Here is a 17,171-nt window from a genome sequence, read left to right on the forward strand (position 1 = left end):
AACCTGACCGGGGATCGAACCCGCTACCTGGGTATGTGCTCCAACCAACTGAGCCACCTGGCCAAGGCAAGTAATTTTTGAAAATAGTTATGTGTGTATTAAACAAATTATAAATAATATAAAACAAATTTGGTATATAGACAGTCCTCCGGTTACGTCGGACTCGAGGTATGTCGTTTTGTGTTTTGTCGCCATCTCCCATTTATTTATTTATTTATTTATTTATTTTTTAATTTCCAAGGTACTTTATTGTTAAAACAGGTCACAACACTAAGCCTCGGGCTGGTTCTACCAACACACAAGCTACAAATGCTTGCCTGGCAGCTGAGGAGCGCTCTGCGATAGCACGTTTGAGAATTGAATAAAAATCCATATAAAACAAATATTCAAATAGTTTCCATAGGAACACGTAAGTGTGACCCCGTCGCCTAGGCTTTCCACCTTGTTCCATCTGTGCCACCCCACTTACAAAGACATTCCAAACTAGCAATCATTAAGTTAAGTGGTCCCCCCAAATCCCTTGTCAAGCTACACTCGCGTCACAGCTACAGGAATGGCGTCTACACGTTCACGCGGGCTGAGGCGCAGGCTGCTGGGAGGAGCTCCATCCCGCTCTCCCAGGCGCAGGACACAGGCAGGGCGCCAGCGTCCTCCTCCGCCTCGGGTGGGAAGTCGCGGTTCTGGATTTGCTGCGTCAGTTGCCAGGTTGGCCCTGACATCGCATAGTAGATCGTCGGCCTCTGGAACCCATTGAAAGTAGAAGCAGCAGCCACGGTATAAGCACCCATGTTTTCCAAGAGCATCCAGTCCCCCACGTGCATCTCGGGCAAGCCGCAGTGCTCCACGATGCGATCGAGGCCGGCACAGGTCGGTCCCCAGATGCTGGATGAGGAGTACTTCTCATCTGGTTTGGGCCTCTTCTGCAGCAGGGGCTTCATGTGCGCATGATCGTAGAGGCAGTTAAATGACCCGTACACTCCGTCGTCACGCAGTACATGAAGGTCTTCTCGCTCGACTCCTCCTCATCGTCAGAGCCCGTTTGTTCCTTCAAGACCAGCTTTTAGGCAATGATATTAACCGCAAGCGTGAAAGCTGATGCACCATAGAATCTGCCCGGCTCAGCTATGAGTGTCACTCCCGAGTCTGATGGAAAATACTCGTCCAGGGCTGGGTTGATTACACTGGTGATCTCCTCAAATTTAAGCTTTGCATCCTCAGATCCAGGAAAGCCACCGCCAATGTCCAGCAGGTACCTGTTGAAACCAACCTCAGCCCCCATGTCAAAGACACAGCGGGCATCAGAGATGGCCTGCACAAAGGTCTCAGGGTCAGTACAGTCACTGCCCACGTGAAAGCTGACACCGATGACATCGATGTTTAGCTCCTTGGCCCGCTCCAAAAGCAGCCTGCTGGTCTTGAGTGTGGCACCAAATTTAACACTGAGAGGACAAACTGCTTTGGAGTCATCGGTGGCAGCGCGCAACACCAGCTTTGCCTTTGGATGTGCACATTTATTTATTTAAAAAAAAAAAAAAGTTCGGTCATTTTGACGTACATACATATGTGCTTTATGCTTTTTATTATTTATTTACCACAAGTGAAGGTCAGGGATTGTTATCTTTCTTTCAATTTTTTTACTGTTTCACTTCATTACTGCTGTGTATGTGCTCCATGTGAGTGACACAGGTGCTTATGTAGGTGGGTTCCGGCTTACGGCGAAAATCGGGTTAGATCGCCCTGTAGGAACGGATCTCTGATGTAACCTGAGGACCTACTGTTTACATTTAGTTATCTTTTTCTCTTCGTAAGTCCAAGCAAGTAAAAATTATAAACTTATCAGCTTCTCTTTGATACAATAAATTAGTCAGGTTGAGAATCCATTCATCCCCTTGCTTTGTGCTTTCTTGGTGTCCTCCCATGATATATTTCATTTTTTATCAATAAAAATACTAACTTCATCTTCAGCATCAACTTAAGCCTCTAATATTTTTGTTTACATAGTAACAGATATGAATTACACATTTATAGCTTCTATTTCCAGCTTCTAGCCTAGGAAAATAAATAATCTCTTATATTACTCAACTAAACTTAAAATGGACTCTCCACACCATAATAGCATATTTTTTTAAAATATATTTTATTGACTTTTTTACAGAGAGGAAGGGAGAGGAATAGAGAGTTAGAAACATCCATGAGAGAAAAACATGGATCAGCTGCCTCCTGCACACCCCCTACTGGGGATGTGCCCGCAACCAAGGTACATGCCCTTGACTGGAATTGAACTTGGGACCCTTCAGTCCGCAGGCTGACGCTCTATCCACTGAGCCAAACCGGTTAGGGCCATAATAGCATATTTATGATTTAGAATCCTAATCCATAATTATTTCATACTTAGGATATGATCAATATTTTAAACTACTTTTAAGCCAGTCTCTTGTTCATGCATTGTTAGAGTGCAGATTTGTCTCCCTAATTAGATTTTAAGCTCATTCTAAGGGTAAAAAAATATTTTTATCTGTGTATCCACCCCTCTTCTATTATAAAATATAACATAGTTTTAAATGTATAACAAATAATTTATGTTTGTTGACACATTAAAACATAGTGGTTATAAGAAACTACCTTTTCCATACATACCATGTTGGGTCAAGGACAAAATGAGGAAATGATCATCATTGCCTCTTTTTACTCTAGAAAATCATACTACCACATTTTAAAATGTCTCCTTATTTAAAGTCCATATCATGATTTTACACCTCCACTTCCATTGTTGAAACAGTCATCTTTCAGTCTTCCACACTCCCCACTTTTCTAATAATATTTTTGTCTCTTGTTTGCCATTTCCCCCTTTACCCAAATTCTTGTTAACATCCTGAGATATTATATCAATTATTCAACATTCTTATCTCACAGATGCTATGTCATTTCAAAGCCAATGATCTTTATTTCCACCACAGCAGGAAACCACCAATTCAGGTTTATTTTGGACAATTCCAGAAGATTTCTATAGAAAAATTGGTAATACCACTCTCTGGTATTTTTATCCATCAATACTTTCAGTTGCTGTCATTCTTCCATCAAACTTTCATTGCTTCCTCATCTGCCTTCTATTTCACTTTTTTTTTTCTAATTATCACAGCCTATCATCCCTCCCAGTTCTATAATCCTTTCTATTAATCCTAATCACTCTGATCCACTGTTCCAATATCCACTCCCCAGCATACTGGATACTCAGCTCCTTAAATCATGTTGTTGTTTTTATTTGTTTGTTTGTTTCTAACTTGCCAGTTTAAATCCCCGGATAACTTCAACTATATCTGTGTCAACTCCTACTTCTGGGATGCTATCATTGACAAAAATAATGAAACCAATATTCTTGTCACCCTAACCTTGTTGTCTGGAAGTGTTTGGCATGACCATGGAATGCTGAGGATGTGATATTATAAATAAGTGTTTAAAGAATGAATAAAGAGAAATTGTCAAATATTCCAAATTTGATCAAAAGAGATTGAATCTTAGTCTTCAGATAATAGATAATATTTGAAGTTATTAGAAAAAGGAAATGATATTGCTCAATCTGTTCCAAAGATTAAAAAGTATATATGTATATTAATATAAAATCAATGGTATAGAGGAAATAACGATGATAAAAATAGACTTTCTGTTGGCTAGAAGCTAAATATTTTTAGGACTGCATTAAAAGTGTTCTTTAGTTGTAGTTCTGGAACTCGGCTATTTAGGATAATTATCTATGATTCTTTAAAAATGCTGAAATAAGGTTCCATCATTGAGTTATAATTCTCTAGATCTGCAGTGAGAATGAAAAACCTTCATTTTTCACAAGTACCACTAATCACTGTGATGTATGTACAGGTGTAAGAATCATTACCTTATAAAAAGCAAAATTTGGGTCACCGTTATCCCTCAATATATGGAGTTGTACTTCTTTTCCCCGTGCTTTTGTCATAAGCAGTCATTTTAGGAGAACTTTCACAACTAAGAGCATTTTCTTATTTATTCTGTGGGTTGAAAAAGCAGTCCTCTATGGGCCACATTTCCCTCAGTCAAAGATGCCCTGCATTGTCTTGCTGTCAATCATTCTTTCAGTAGTAATCGCCCATCAATTTCCCCTCTCCTGTCAAGAGATTTTTATGGCATCTAAGATTTATGTAACAGGAACTGCTTTACAGAGCAAGGCATCAGCTTTGAACACTGTTTACAGGACTGGGATCTATCTCAATGCCATGTGAGCAATGATAACCCTGAAAGCTGTTGAGAAATAGTTTGAACAGCTTGAGGTTTAATGGCAATTCTCTCCAGCAATCATCAGACAAACTCAGCATGTTGGATTTATTTTGCCAAAAGGGTGCAAAAATAAACATTTCTAAGTTCAAGAGAATTTAGTTTATAATTCAAAATATAATGACTATTATTCTATCAATTAATAAATGAAGAGATTTCTATGCATATGACATTAATAATAAAATAAAACTTTTAATAATTAAAATCTGACCTTATTGCTTAAATACAAATATGCAATTACCTTTGCAATAGCATTTTAAACTTGGCCTCAAATAAATTGAATCTGACTCTAATATTTTTGGACATTAATGTTTTGGAAAAAAATGTACTTAGACCCCAAAAGCAAGTTTAGTTTAATCAGAGATGAGCTTTCTGGTGCTCCCATCTACAAAATTAAAAGGCTTGGTTTGGTTGTCTTTGCCCCAGAAATACTAATAACTCCCCCTGTTTCCTTCCTCTCAATTACTCAATAAATAATAAAGGAGATATTCATGTTATTTTATACCCAAAAAAAACCAAAGACACTCATATTAGAACTGTATAATTTACAAGGTGAGAGAATTAGAAAAAACCCCAGTATATCCTCAATTGCTTTAAATTTATCTTCACATCCAAAAGTTGAAATATTCTCCTATTAATCCCACCCTGGGGCTATACTAACTTGATCTTGTCTTGATAATTATTTTAATAGACCCATCATAGGCTAAAACATAAACAATATTAATTAATAAAAACTAGTAAACAATACCAATTCATACAATATTTATAGAGCTATTTTTTTTGCAATGAGTTATTGCAATGTAGTATTTCAGTTTATATTGATATGCTCTACAAGGCCTGTTTACAGGTCTTCAGGAGGCCTGGGATGGCTGGTAATCTAACTACTCACTTGAATTATGTCACTGTATCAAAACAATGATCATATGATCCATACTTAGAGCAGAAGTATTGTCAGTCATTGCAACCATATCTCAATAACATTACATGGCATCCAAGAGTATTGTCAAGAGAAATTATTTTTAAAAATATCTGTCTTTTTCTATTGTCTATACTTTGAAAATTACTGAGAGGCTCACCCTGCTTCTTCGGTTGAACTCACTTTCCTATAGCTCTTTACAATCTGTCCTCTAACTTATTGCTGTGCCTCCTGCTATGCTAGAGTGGAAAGCCATCCATCCTTCACCCTAGCCATTTCCCTATGATAATCTGACTGAGTTGCCTTTTTCCTTTCTACCATTTTGCCTTTCCACAATCGTCATTGTGCAGGTCTGAAGAACCAGACTAGGTCAGAACACCAATAAATAAGGGGAGGAGAAAGACTGAGAAGCATATTAATTATTTTTTACCCTTCCTACAAAAAATGTGCATTACACAAATAGTACATTCACTTAAGTCGTAAACTTAAAATGCTGAGCACTCAAGAAAAAAGAAAGAACTGTTTTAAAATTATAAATGTATTTGATAAGATTTAAAATATGTAAGTAAAAATATAAATAATATGATCATGTGTAGACTACAATGTATTTTATATTATAAGGTGCATGTATGTTTGCAAACACTCATTATATATATATATATGTGTGTATATATATATATATATATATGTGTATATATATATATGTATGTATATACTGAGTGTGCAGATTATTATGACTGGTCAAATTATTATGACCACCCCATCAGTACTTCATTGACACTTCCAAAAATACTGAATATTGAAAACTTCCTAAGCAAACACTCTCAAGGTTTCATTATTATTATTAGTGCATAACTAATTCACTTCATTGTACTAATGGGGTGATATATATATATATATATATATATATATATATATATATATATATATATATATATATACTTTTATTGGTGTATTTCCTATATAGGCAATACCAAAACAGTTTTAATTTAAACAGAAGACAACTGATTGGCACATCTCAGTAATAATGGATCCACCAACTGCCTTTCTTATTCTATCAAAATGTCCTGAAATTCTTACATGGATTTAGCCTCTGTTATTTAGGAATAAAATCCAACAAGTTATTGAAAGAAAAGGAAAAGAAATGAGAGGAAGGAGAGAGAGAGAAAGAGAGGGAGAAGAAGAGAGGTGTCTCCTAATCACCTAAGAAATCCTACTGGCCAGCAAGTTTATATTTTATTTAAATGTTCAAAAAATGGATGGTACTTAAAGAAATGACATTAAGTTTTGTATGAAAATTTGAAAGAGAAAACAAAAGGTAGGACTAAGAATGTTAAGATTATTAACAATTTCCTGATAACTCATATTATCTTTAAACTCCACTTATCACGTGAACAAATGAATCAAGATGAATTATGGAGATCTAATCCATTTTTTGCTTGCTTGTTTAGCAATACTCCTTGCTAGAAATGTGTGAATTTAAGAATTAAAGTTAGTCATTATGTGGGAGGAGGAGGTATAAATGGAAAGGAGAAAAAAACATAAACAGCAATGATAGTCTAACACATGGTAACAATTGCAATTATAATTTTTATTTCATCAAGATAGTCTTCATCATATGTCTAAATAGCTTTGAGCCAAAGCCACAAAGATCATTTCAGAAAATGTCTTATAAAAATTTAAAATTATGTGATTATATTCTTATCCACTGAGTTAGCCGTAGGTACCCAATCTGTCACTCCTTGAGCAAATTACAGGTATGGTTAATTAGCAATTCTCTCTCAAAGTGATCCTAAAGACTTGAAGAATCAGTAACATAACCTAAGTCATTTCTACTCACCTATTCTATAGGTGTTACTTCTTTTATTTTATACAAAGCTCTCCATAACCACATGCCTTGGGAAAGACTAATTAAAATCTCTGAAGGAAATATGATTAGCCAGATGAGGCAGAAAATAAATCTAGGAGGGAAATCATTTAATAGTTGTTACACTTTTTCATAAAATACTTTTCTTAGATGTTGAAAGAATATATTTTACCAGAAGTTATTAATCAGAGGTAGTGTGACTTTCCCCACTTTATTTTCATGTATAATAACATCTTTAAGTATTCAATAAATAGTTTAAATAAAATCTTGTATATTAAATATGAAAAAACCTAGCTTCAGGCTTTATTCTAGATAGTAGAATATAAATGAAGAAGATGTACATCTGGTGGGCTGAGTAGCTTGCTGTGCATTTTCTCAAGGTGATTATCAGAATTAATTCCAGGCTACGAAGATCCATAGGATGGAAGAGTGTGGCCAGCCTGGGTGTGATGGCTATCTAATAGTCCTCAGGTAAAAACACATCTATTCCATTTGTAAATACAACATAACCACTATTTACAAATAGTGAATTCTAGCTCAGCAAACTTCCTCAAAATTTATCTCTTTAGGAAAGCCATAATCCAAGATATAAAAAGCTGGACATCAAAACAAGTGATTCTCTTTTGTAATGATGTCCAAAACTAAATTGTGTAGTCAGCATTTATGTCTTACATATTATCTGGAATCTGAAATTATGTTTTTCCTGGTTTATAGGAAGGAGGATGGCATGTAATGATTTTTAAAGTTATTACTATTATTTATAACTAAACTATGCTAGTAAAAGTATTTTTTGACACACACACACACACACACACACACACACACACACACCTACATATATTCAGATCCTGGAGCTTTTGTACCAGTTATTACCAGAGAGGAATCTCAAAACTTATCATGACCCAATTATCTTTCATTGAATGTTATAGTTTAAAAACAATTTCTTCTGTTTATATAATCTAGTTTTTCCCCCAAAACAATCATTTTCAAACCAATGACTGAAAATGTTATGGATTTAGTCATTTATTTTTCTCTTCACGTATTTCAAACGTTTTTAAAGTCTCTTGCAGATTGCTTTGTTAGCATGAGCCTTTCACTTGTTAATGGCTCCAGTGTGACTCACTCTATGACTGTAATGTCATTTGGTAATTTGTAATTTTTGTGAATTCACCCTCAGAAACCAGCTTCTTGAGCATTTCTACACGCATTGGCCCTGGATGGCCAAGGTGACCTTATGATATGATTTTGCAGTTGTCTCTGCAATAACCTATGGAACTCCCTGATTCAGGACCAGCTTTTAGTTTATCTCCAGGCTAGGGGTGGCTGCATCACATGAGTCATACAAATTTAACTTTTTGTTTTTTCTGAATGCATGCTCTCATTGCCAAATATTCACAGGGACTCTCTTCCTACCCATAATATAACGTAAATCTGGCACTATAGTTTATTACAATAAAAATTATAATTGTTACTAATTCCCTTTTTAAACACAAAAGTGACTCAGATTGGACAATGAATTATGGGGCCCCTTACAAACACAAGGCCTATGATCTTAACTTCCTTTATTATATTAAAACTTGTTTTTAAAGAAGGGATTCTCAAACTACAGCATGCACTTTTGTGTTTTCTTTTTTGTTTGTTTTTAATTTATCATCATTGTGGAAGGTATTACAGCTTTCCCCTTTGTTTGTTTTTCCCCCATTAACCCCCTTTGCCCGGCACAACATGCACTTTGTTGAAACACAGATCTCTGGGCTCCATTTCTCGAGTTCCGATACAGAAGATCCCTGGTAAAGTTCAAGAATGTGCATTTCACAAATTCCCATGTTGATGGAAACTTAAGAATGTTGATGCTTGCAGTCTAGGACCACATTTTGAGAACAATTGACGTAAGTAGGTGTGTGTGTGTGTGTGTGTGTGTGTGTGTGTGTGATTCAGATACACATGGATCTTTGATGTAAGTAGGTGTGTGTGTGTGTGTGTGTGTGTGTGTGTGTGTGTGTGTGTGTGATTCAGATACACATGGATCTTTGGTCCTTCTTAGGTAAGAAATTTTTCTGTCTGCGGGGACTAGAGATACTTTTTTGTCATCACTGCAGTCGTCCTCCTCCTCCTCTTCCTTGTCTTGTGGCTGCTGGTTTTGACACATTAGATATTAGTTTATTTATTTATTTTCTTTTTACTCTTATTCAATTTTTACTGGAACCCAGGTGCAGAGGAATGAGTTAATCATAGACCTCACTTCATAGAGTATTTCTGTGACTGGTTATTCATGGCTTTTATTTTATTCCCCCCTCACATCCCTACTTCCATTTCCTTTACAAGATAGAAAACTATTCTGTTTGATATATAAGCTTTAAAATTAATATTTTCTTAAATCCTTATAATTACAATGTATATTATTATATAATAGAGGCCTGGTGCATGGATTTGTGCACCAGTGGGGTCCCTCGGCTTGGCCTGCAGGGATCCAGCCCAAACTGGCTCTCTGACTTCCCCCAAAGGGTCCTGGATTGCAAGAGGGCAGTTCTTGGTTGACGCACCCCAGAATCAGGCTCCCTCCTCTCTGTTCCAGGTGCTTCACCCAAGAACCACAGCTGCCAAGTCACCTCAGCTTTGCAGCTCCTGCGTTGAACATCCACCCCCAGGTGGTCAGTGCACGTCATAGCTACCAGTTGGACCATCTGCCCCCTGGTGGTCATTGCACATCATAGCTACCAGCCGGTCAGCCCATCTGTGGTCACTTAGGCTTTTACTGGTATCTATCTATCTATCTATCTATCTATCTATCTATCTATCTATCTATCTATCTATCTAGATAGATAGATATATAGATATAAATGTATATATATTAGCTTCTCTCTCTATCCCAAACCCCCGCTCCCAAAGCTATGAAGTTTTTTCGTTTATTTATATTTTCCAGAACTATTTTTACTATATGGAATTATCAGTCTGAAAATTACAGAAAAATTCACTTGTAAAACTAGTTAGGCATGGTGTTTTTTTTTTAAAGTGGCAAGGGAGTGTGAGAAAGGTCTTGAATTACCTTTCAATTCTCTGAATATTTAATGGTTTTCTAAATCAAATATAAATTTTGAAAAATTATATTCTTTAATAAGTATGTCTATTTTATTTTGTAATTACTGTATACATGTTCATACAAATAAATTCATATATACAATTTTATAATTTTATCCCATATTTTTTGTCTTTGTTATACCTGCAGTTATTTTTCTATTTGCTTTCATATTTCTCATTTTTTCTCCCTCCTCATCGGGTCTATTTCCCAAAACTGTATCTACTGCATTTGATGTTTGTTAATACTGTCCATTGATGAGTTTTTGTTGTTTTTCTGCTTTTTAAAAATTCGATTTTTAAAAATCTTTCTACTTTTTTTGGTGTTGGCTTTCTTTACATTTTTCTACCTTTTTGTATTAGGTTACTGTTTTCTGATCAGTCTAATTAAAGCTATACACTATTCTGTAAGGAACAGTTAAATAATATTCAAAAATCTTGGCATATAGTATTTTCATTATTTTGAAGTTTCCATACAAACTTCTTTTTAACACAAAATATATTTAAGAATGTTTTGTTTTATTATAGACACTAGAGGCCCAGTGCATGAAATTTATGCACGGGTAGGGTCCCTAGGCCTGGCTTCAGATCAGGGCTGATTGGGGCCTTCCAGCTGCTGGCCAGGGGCTTCCTTCCCCCGGCTGCTGGCTGTCGGCCAGGGCCTTCCTTCATTCTGCGTTGTCCTCTGGTGTTCAGCTCATGTAATAGCGATCAAACTCCCAGTCGGTCGAACTCCCAGGGGACACTTTGCATATTAGCCTTTTATTATATGGGATACTTCATTTAATTATTACCAATCCCATTTCACTCTTTAAACAGAGTTTATATTTAGAGCACTTTTACATTTACAAGAATATTGAGCAGAAAGTACCTAGAGTTCTCATATACCCCCCCCCCGCCACTACTTTTCCACAAGTTGTTCCTATATCTTGCAGTAGTGTAGTATATTCATTACAATTGATGAGCCAATATGGATACATTTTAATTAACTAATAAAACCTAGTTTACATTAAGGTTCATTCTTTGGGTGGTACATGGGTTCTATGGGTTTTGACAAGTATGTAATGACTTACATTCACCAATACAGTATCACACAGCATTTTCAGTTCCTAAAAATCCATTGTGTCCCATCTATTCATCCCACCATCCCTCCACTGAGTTTTGCTTGGAAAACCTAGTCTATGTAACATTGTTACCTTGTATATAAGAACATAATTTTGTGTCCTCAGCAAAGAATGATTTGGAGCTGTGTGTTGTGTGTAACTATTATATTATTTAAATCTTCTACTTATTTTCTTATGTATTTTCTGTTTGATCTTTAACATTTCTAGGATAGGTATTTTAAAATCTTGAACACTGATTTATCTCTATCCATAATTCTTTTAATTGTTGCTTGTTCTGGCTAAATTAGTGTATCCATGTTCATAATTGTTCAATCAATATATTTCCTCAGCATTCTTTTTGAGTACCCACTGGATGTCAATCACTCTTTCAGGCACTGGGTACAGAATATCGAGTAAAATCTGAAAAATATCTACTCTTGACAAACTTTCATTCTTGGGGGTGCTGATGCCAAGGTAGAAAATAAATGAACATAACATATAGGATTTGAGATAGCAATTAGTGCTATAGAAAAAATACAGCAGGTAATAAGAACAAAGTTACATGGGTGAGAGAAAGACTTGTTTAAACAGGTCTGCTTTGATTAAGCATCTGACATAGAAGATGGCGTAAGCAATGTACATATTAGAGGAAAGTGCATTCAAGACCAATGGGCCAACCAATACAAGAATTCTGATGCAATAGCTTATCTGTTAATCTTCATGAATACTGTATATTCTTATTATTTCTTTTACCAGTTTATAATAGCCCTTCATTGTTCATGATGTTGTTTACTTTAAATTCTCTTTTGTTTATATTATAATTTTTGCCTATGATTGATAGTTTCTAGCTGTTTACTGAATATTCATGTTCTTCCCCTTTCTTATTGACAGAAACCGATATTGATTCAGCACAACAATGTGCCTAGATGTCAGTACTCACTGTCTTATACTGAAAGATGGCTTCCCAAAATATCAGGCCCTAAACTTGCAACCTGTTATTGTAATCTTCTTTGGAAAAAGAGTATTTGCAGATGTGATCAAGTTAAGGATCGTGAGGAAAATTATACTGGATTTCCATGGAGGTCCTTAAGTGCCTCCATGTAAATGCCTCCATATATACATCCTTGTAAGAAGGCTGGGATTGATTTGAACCACTAAGAAGAGAAAGCAATAAGAAGACAGGCAAAGATTGGAGTGATGCGGCCACAAGCTAAGCAACATTGACAATGACCAGGAGCTGAAAGAAGAAAATAATTGTATCTCCCTTAAGCCTCTGGAGGGAGTATGGCCTGCTGACACCTTGATTTTGGACTCTGACTCCAGAACCATGAAAGAATAATTTTGTTGTTTTAAGCCATTTGATTTTGATAACTGTAGTTTTGTCAATCTGGAACAAATGCACTTACCTAGACATCCTTGCAGTTAAAAGTGGCCGAGTGAAACAGTCATCAACGCTGGCCTCACACAGATGGCATCCATTCCCCTCTTCCTTTCTCTCTTCTCTCTTCCTGAGGCATGCATGGGCTGGTTATAACACAGAGTATCAGCTCCCTGGCACTGTTCTTCTTCAAATGCTTTATCTCTCTTGACTGACTTTGCCTCATTCTCCAGGTGTGAGTGGAAGAAAGGAGAAGAGCTGGTGGGTCCTGGTAATCAGCCTGCAATGATTTTTATCATTTCTTAATCCCAACCACCCTTGACATGATTTTGATATTTCACTCATTGACTGGCTCTCTGATGTGGCTGTTCTTTGTTAACCCTCAGTGATGTGGGGACAGTCAACAAATGGAGGAAATGAACAGAAAAAACACACAAAAAAACTCCAGGCTGCCTGTTCACCTCCCAAATCATGGAAGCTTGCCCTGTCTCCCATGCATTAGTGTTTCCTTTGTGGACTAGGTTGCACCTGCCATCTTACCCTCGGGAGTTTTCACACTTATTTGCTATAATTATTTAATTCCACATATTCACACTTCTTCACTGGCATCTCCAGGCTCCCTCAGCATACTGTGTTGGTTTGTCATTTTGTCATGAACCAGAAATCTCAGGTATTTATTTACATTTTTTTCCAGCTGCTGTTACATTTTTGTGTGTGCTTATAAGCAAAACTACATTTTGCCACATCTGTTCAGTCCACCTTTTCACTTGAAGTTATTTTTTACGATGTTTGTGAATTTAATTATCATAAAACCTAATGTTTTCTATATTATCTGCCCCTCCCCCCCTTTTTTTTACACAGTTTGAGATTCAAAGAAGGTTGAGTTACTTTCTAAGGTTGACATAAGTGTAGTTGAGTAGACATATCTGAACCCAAATCTGAAAGTCCTGAAGGGATTAACTTAATATCACAGATTTACACTTTTTTTTTCTGTATGTTAGGGAATTAACTTTCACATTTATAATGGATTTTTTTAAAGTATGACTATATAAATAGCAAAAGGCATTTGAAAAGTGTGGAGGATAAAGTGCAGCTTTTGTTACATGCAATTCATTGTAATGTGTTTTGACTGGCTTTCATTAACTTTTATACATACAAATAAAACTGAGTTTATCTGGACACTTTTTGTGTTATTTGAAATGCCTACTTCTCAGCTGAAGCACCCATGCCTGAAAAGTTTTCTTCTAAGTGTTGAAAACCTTAGATTAATATACAAATGTGTGTGTGTGTGTTTGGTTTGTACGCCCATGCTTGTGTGTAAACAATTCTTAGACATTAGCAAAGTGTTGGAGAATTCAACTCAGTTTTTTATACTATTTTCCCAGAGATAGCACCGGATCCTACAAACCCATCCTCCACTTCAGACACCAATCGCAAGCCCTGGTTGCTAACTATACTTCTGACAGACAGGCGATTAGGTGGAAACTCCCCCTACCTCCTCCTTGGGTTTGGTTAATGTTTAAAAATGGCTCACAGACCCCAGGAAACCTGTTCACTCACTAGATGGCTGTTTTATTACAAAGGGTTTAAAAGATTCAGGTCAACAGTTAGATGAAAAGATACATAGGGCAAGGTCTGCAACAAAGGAGCTTTCATCCTCATGAAGCTTGGGGCCCAGAATGGCATACACGGAAATTCCCAGAAGACCCTCCTCTCCAGTTTTTATTAAGGTTTCATTACATGGGCATGATTGATTGAATCATTGGCCATTGGTGAGTAATTCATCCTTTAGCCCCACTCCTATTCCCAGTAACAGGGCGTGGGACAGAGTTCAAACCCTTTATTCATGGTTCCCCTTTCTGAGGTGCTTTCTAAAAGTCACCTCATTAACATAAACCCAGTCCTGGTGGAAAGAGACTTGTTATGAATGACAACATATCCATTTTTACCGTTATGGTTCTGAAGTATTTTCAGAAACTGAGGACAAGAGGCCAAATATTATAACAAAAGATGCTTCCCTTGCTCTTATCACTTAGGAAATTCCAAGGGATATTTTGAGCAGTGAGCCAGGGACTGTGGATTAAGACCAAATATATATGAAAAATACATTTTGGTCATCAAATGTTCAAATTATACATTTTTTCCTTGTAAATCACTATTGCAGAAGTAACTGTTAATTTTTACTAAGGGCTTAGGGCATAAGTATATATTTTTAGATATATAAAAGAAAAATATTTCCAAGTTGAATACAGAAAATATAGAGGCTGAGGTTGTAAGGATTCACCTTGAGATTGATGTAGGTAGTATAAAGAATTTCTAAAGTGAGGTTGTGAATAATTTCTACCTTTGCATGTGTGGGGATCAAGTAGGAGTTCACAGTAGGAGTAATTTTAATGATATTGTTTGACAAAATATCTGAAAGCTGATAAGCAATGAACCTTGAGTTCATTCGCTTTTAAGGCATTGCATCTTCTCAACATGCACATTACTGGAAATATAAGTGCATGTTCTGAAAAAAATGCAATTGCAGTTTCTCTCAATTTACTAAAAGAATAACAGGGAAATATCCTCCCTCAAGTCGCATAAAAATAAATGGAAAAAGAAATCTGTTAAGAAGAAACAACAGGATTCAAATGAAGTCACTTGTGCTAGGTCCCACAACAGCAAGCCGAGACTTCCGGTAATTACTATTTTAGCCTCTTTCAGAAATTCGACCTTGAATCAGTCAATCTGACATTACCTGGTCAGCACTAGTGAGGTAATCGGCCTGATAGATCACGGCCCTTCCCCAAAGGAAGTTGACCTTGCCTGCAATACTCCACTCTGCTGAAAATGTTACCAGGCAAAAGGGGCTTGTTTGCCTGAGCACATAAAAGCCCAATCAAATGCAAACTGGGTTTGCAGCATAGAGAGTAAGGTTTTATTACTTGAGGAAGTGGCCCACACCAAGGGGTCACAGGTGAACTAATGCTCAAAAACCTGGCTCCCAGATGGCTTTCAAGGGATGAGTTAGGTAGGGGAAAACCATTCATCATGGTGACTTAGGGAGTTCGTGATACCCCGAATGGCAAGTGGAACTCTCTGGGTTCTTGTCTCATGAAGTTGGAAGAATAAATTTCACAGACAAAGGAATTTAAGCAAAAGTGTAAAAATTTATTGTAAGTGTATACAAACTCCCGAGTAAGGAGGGGTCCCCAAAATGGGAGAGCCCGTGAGTCTCTTTGTCTAAGGATTTATAAATGCTAGCAGCTTCTTTGCCTGTTCATCCCACTTTCTAATTGGGTCCTTCCTTATTTTATGTCCCCCATGCTTTTCCTGATTGGCTACTTTTCCCTTTTCCCAGCATAGTATCAGTTTCAAAGTTTCAAAGCTCATCTGATGGCCCCTCTTCTTCTCCCCCTTATTTTCTAACACTCATGTAAACAATCTGGCAGCTTAGAGCTGTCTCCGCCTGCCATGTATGCATTCCTCTCCATGGACCCCCTGCCTTCCCTAACTCCTGTCCCTAAAATCCTCTCATTAGGGTCCTGGTCAGGGTCATGGTCTCCACTGATTGGTTGGCTCTAGGGTAGGGGGTGGTTGCTCAGAGCATCTCGTCCTGATGTCAGCCATGGTGTAACTTCATCTGGTTTCACTGCTTTTCTAGGTCTGGAGCTAACACAACACTGAGACCTAGATGTTATCTTTAATTTAATTGAAACTGTCTCTGTGGTCAGTAAACCCAAAGCTTTTTTCCTAAGATTGTTGAAGGCTGAACCTTGGTTGAGGGCTTAATAAATAAGGAAATGAACATGCAGAAGAGAAGGAGGCAGGTGAGTGAGGGTGGTGGGTAAGAATAGTTTGAATCAAAAGAAAAGAAAAGAGAATAGTTCATATTAAAGAAATGAAGTTTCTATGCGCTTACAGAAAATTCCTTTTCTTCACCATCTTCTGCCTATAAAAACCTTCCATTTTGTAGAGCACCTTTTAGCTTCTTTCTATTTGCTAGATTCCGAATGCTTCCCAATTCATGAATCATTGAATAAATCTTATTAAATCTTCAGATTTATTGAGTTGAATTTTGATTTTTTAGCAACCTTAATTAGGATATTATTGAATATCACAGTGCATAAAATAATGGGCTATAGATCAAAGACCTTAGTTTGAATCTTTTTTGTCACTTCAAGTTGTATGACTTTGAGCAAGTTCCTAAACTTAACCAAATATCAAGTATTACCCTATATAATAAAAGCCTAATATGCAAATCAAACAGCATAACGACCCACAGAATAACTGGTCACTATGACGCATACTGACCACCACGGGGCAGACACTCAATGCAGGAGATGCCCCCAGGCTTCAGGCCCCAGGCCAGCCAAGGTGGGTGCCAGCAGAGGCCTCCCAACCACCCCGCCGATTGCCCCACAGATCAGCCCTGATTGCCGGCCAGGCCTAGGACACTACTCATGCATGACTTTCATGCACCGGGCCTCTAGTCATATATAAAATGAGAGAGATTATAACTTCCTCATTAAGCTATTGCATAATTCC

At 36.9% G+C, this 17,171-nt stretch overlaps 1 pseudogene; it reads right to left on the reverse strand.

The window, feature by feature from the left end:
• Positions 1 to 560: 560 nt before the first annotated feature.
• Positions 561 to 12,677, reverse strand: LOC118650611 (annotated as a pseudogene).
• Between the last annotated feature and the right edge of the window lie 4,494 nt (positions 12,678 to 17,171).

This window comes from Myotis myotis, unplaced genomic scaffold (genome assembly GCF_014108235.1).
Source record: "Myotis myotis isolate mMyoMyo1 unplaced genomic scaffold, mMyoMyo1.p scaffold_m19_p_3, whole genome shotgun sequence".
Lineage (NCBI taxonomy): Eukaryota > Metazoa > Chordata > Mammalia > Chiroptera > Vespertilionidae > Myotis > Myotis myotis.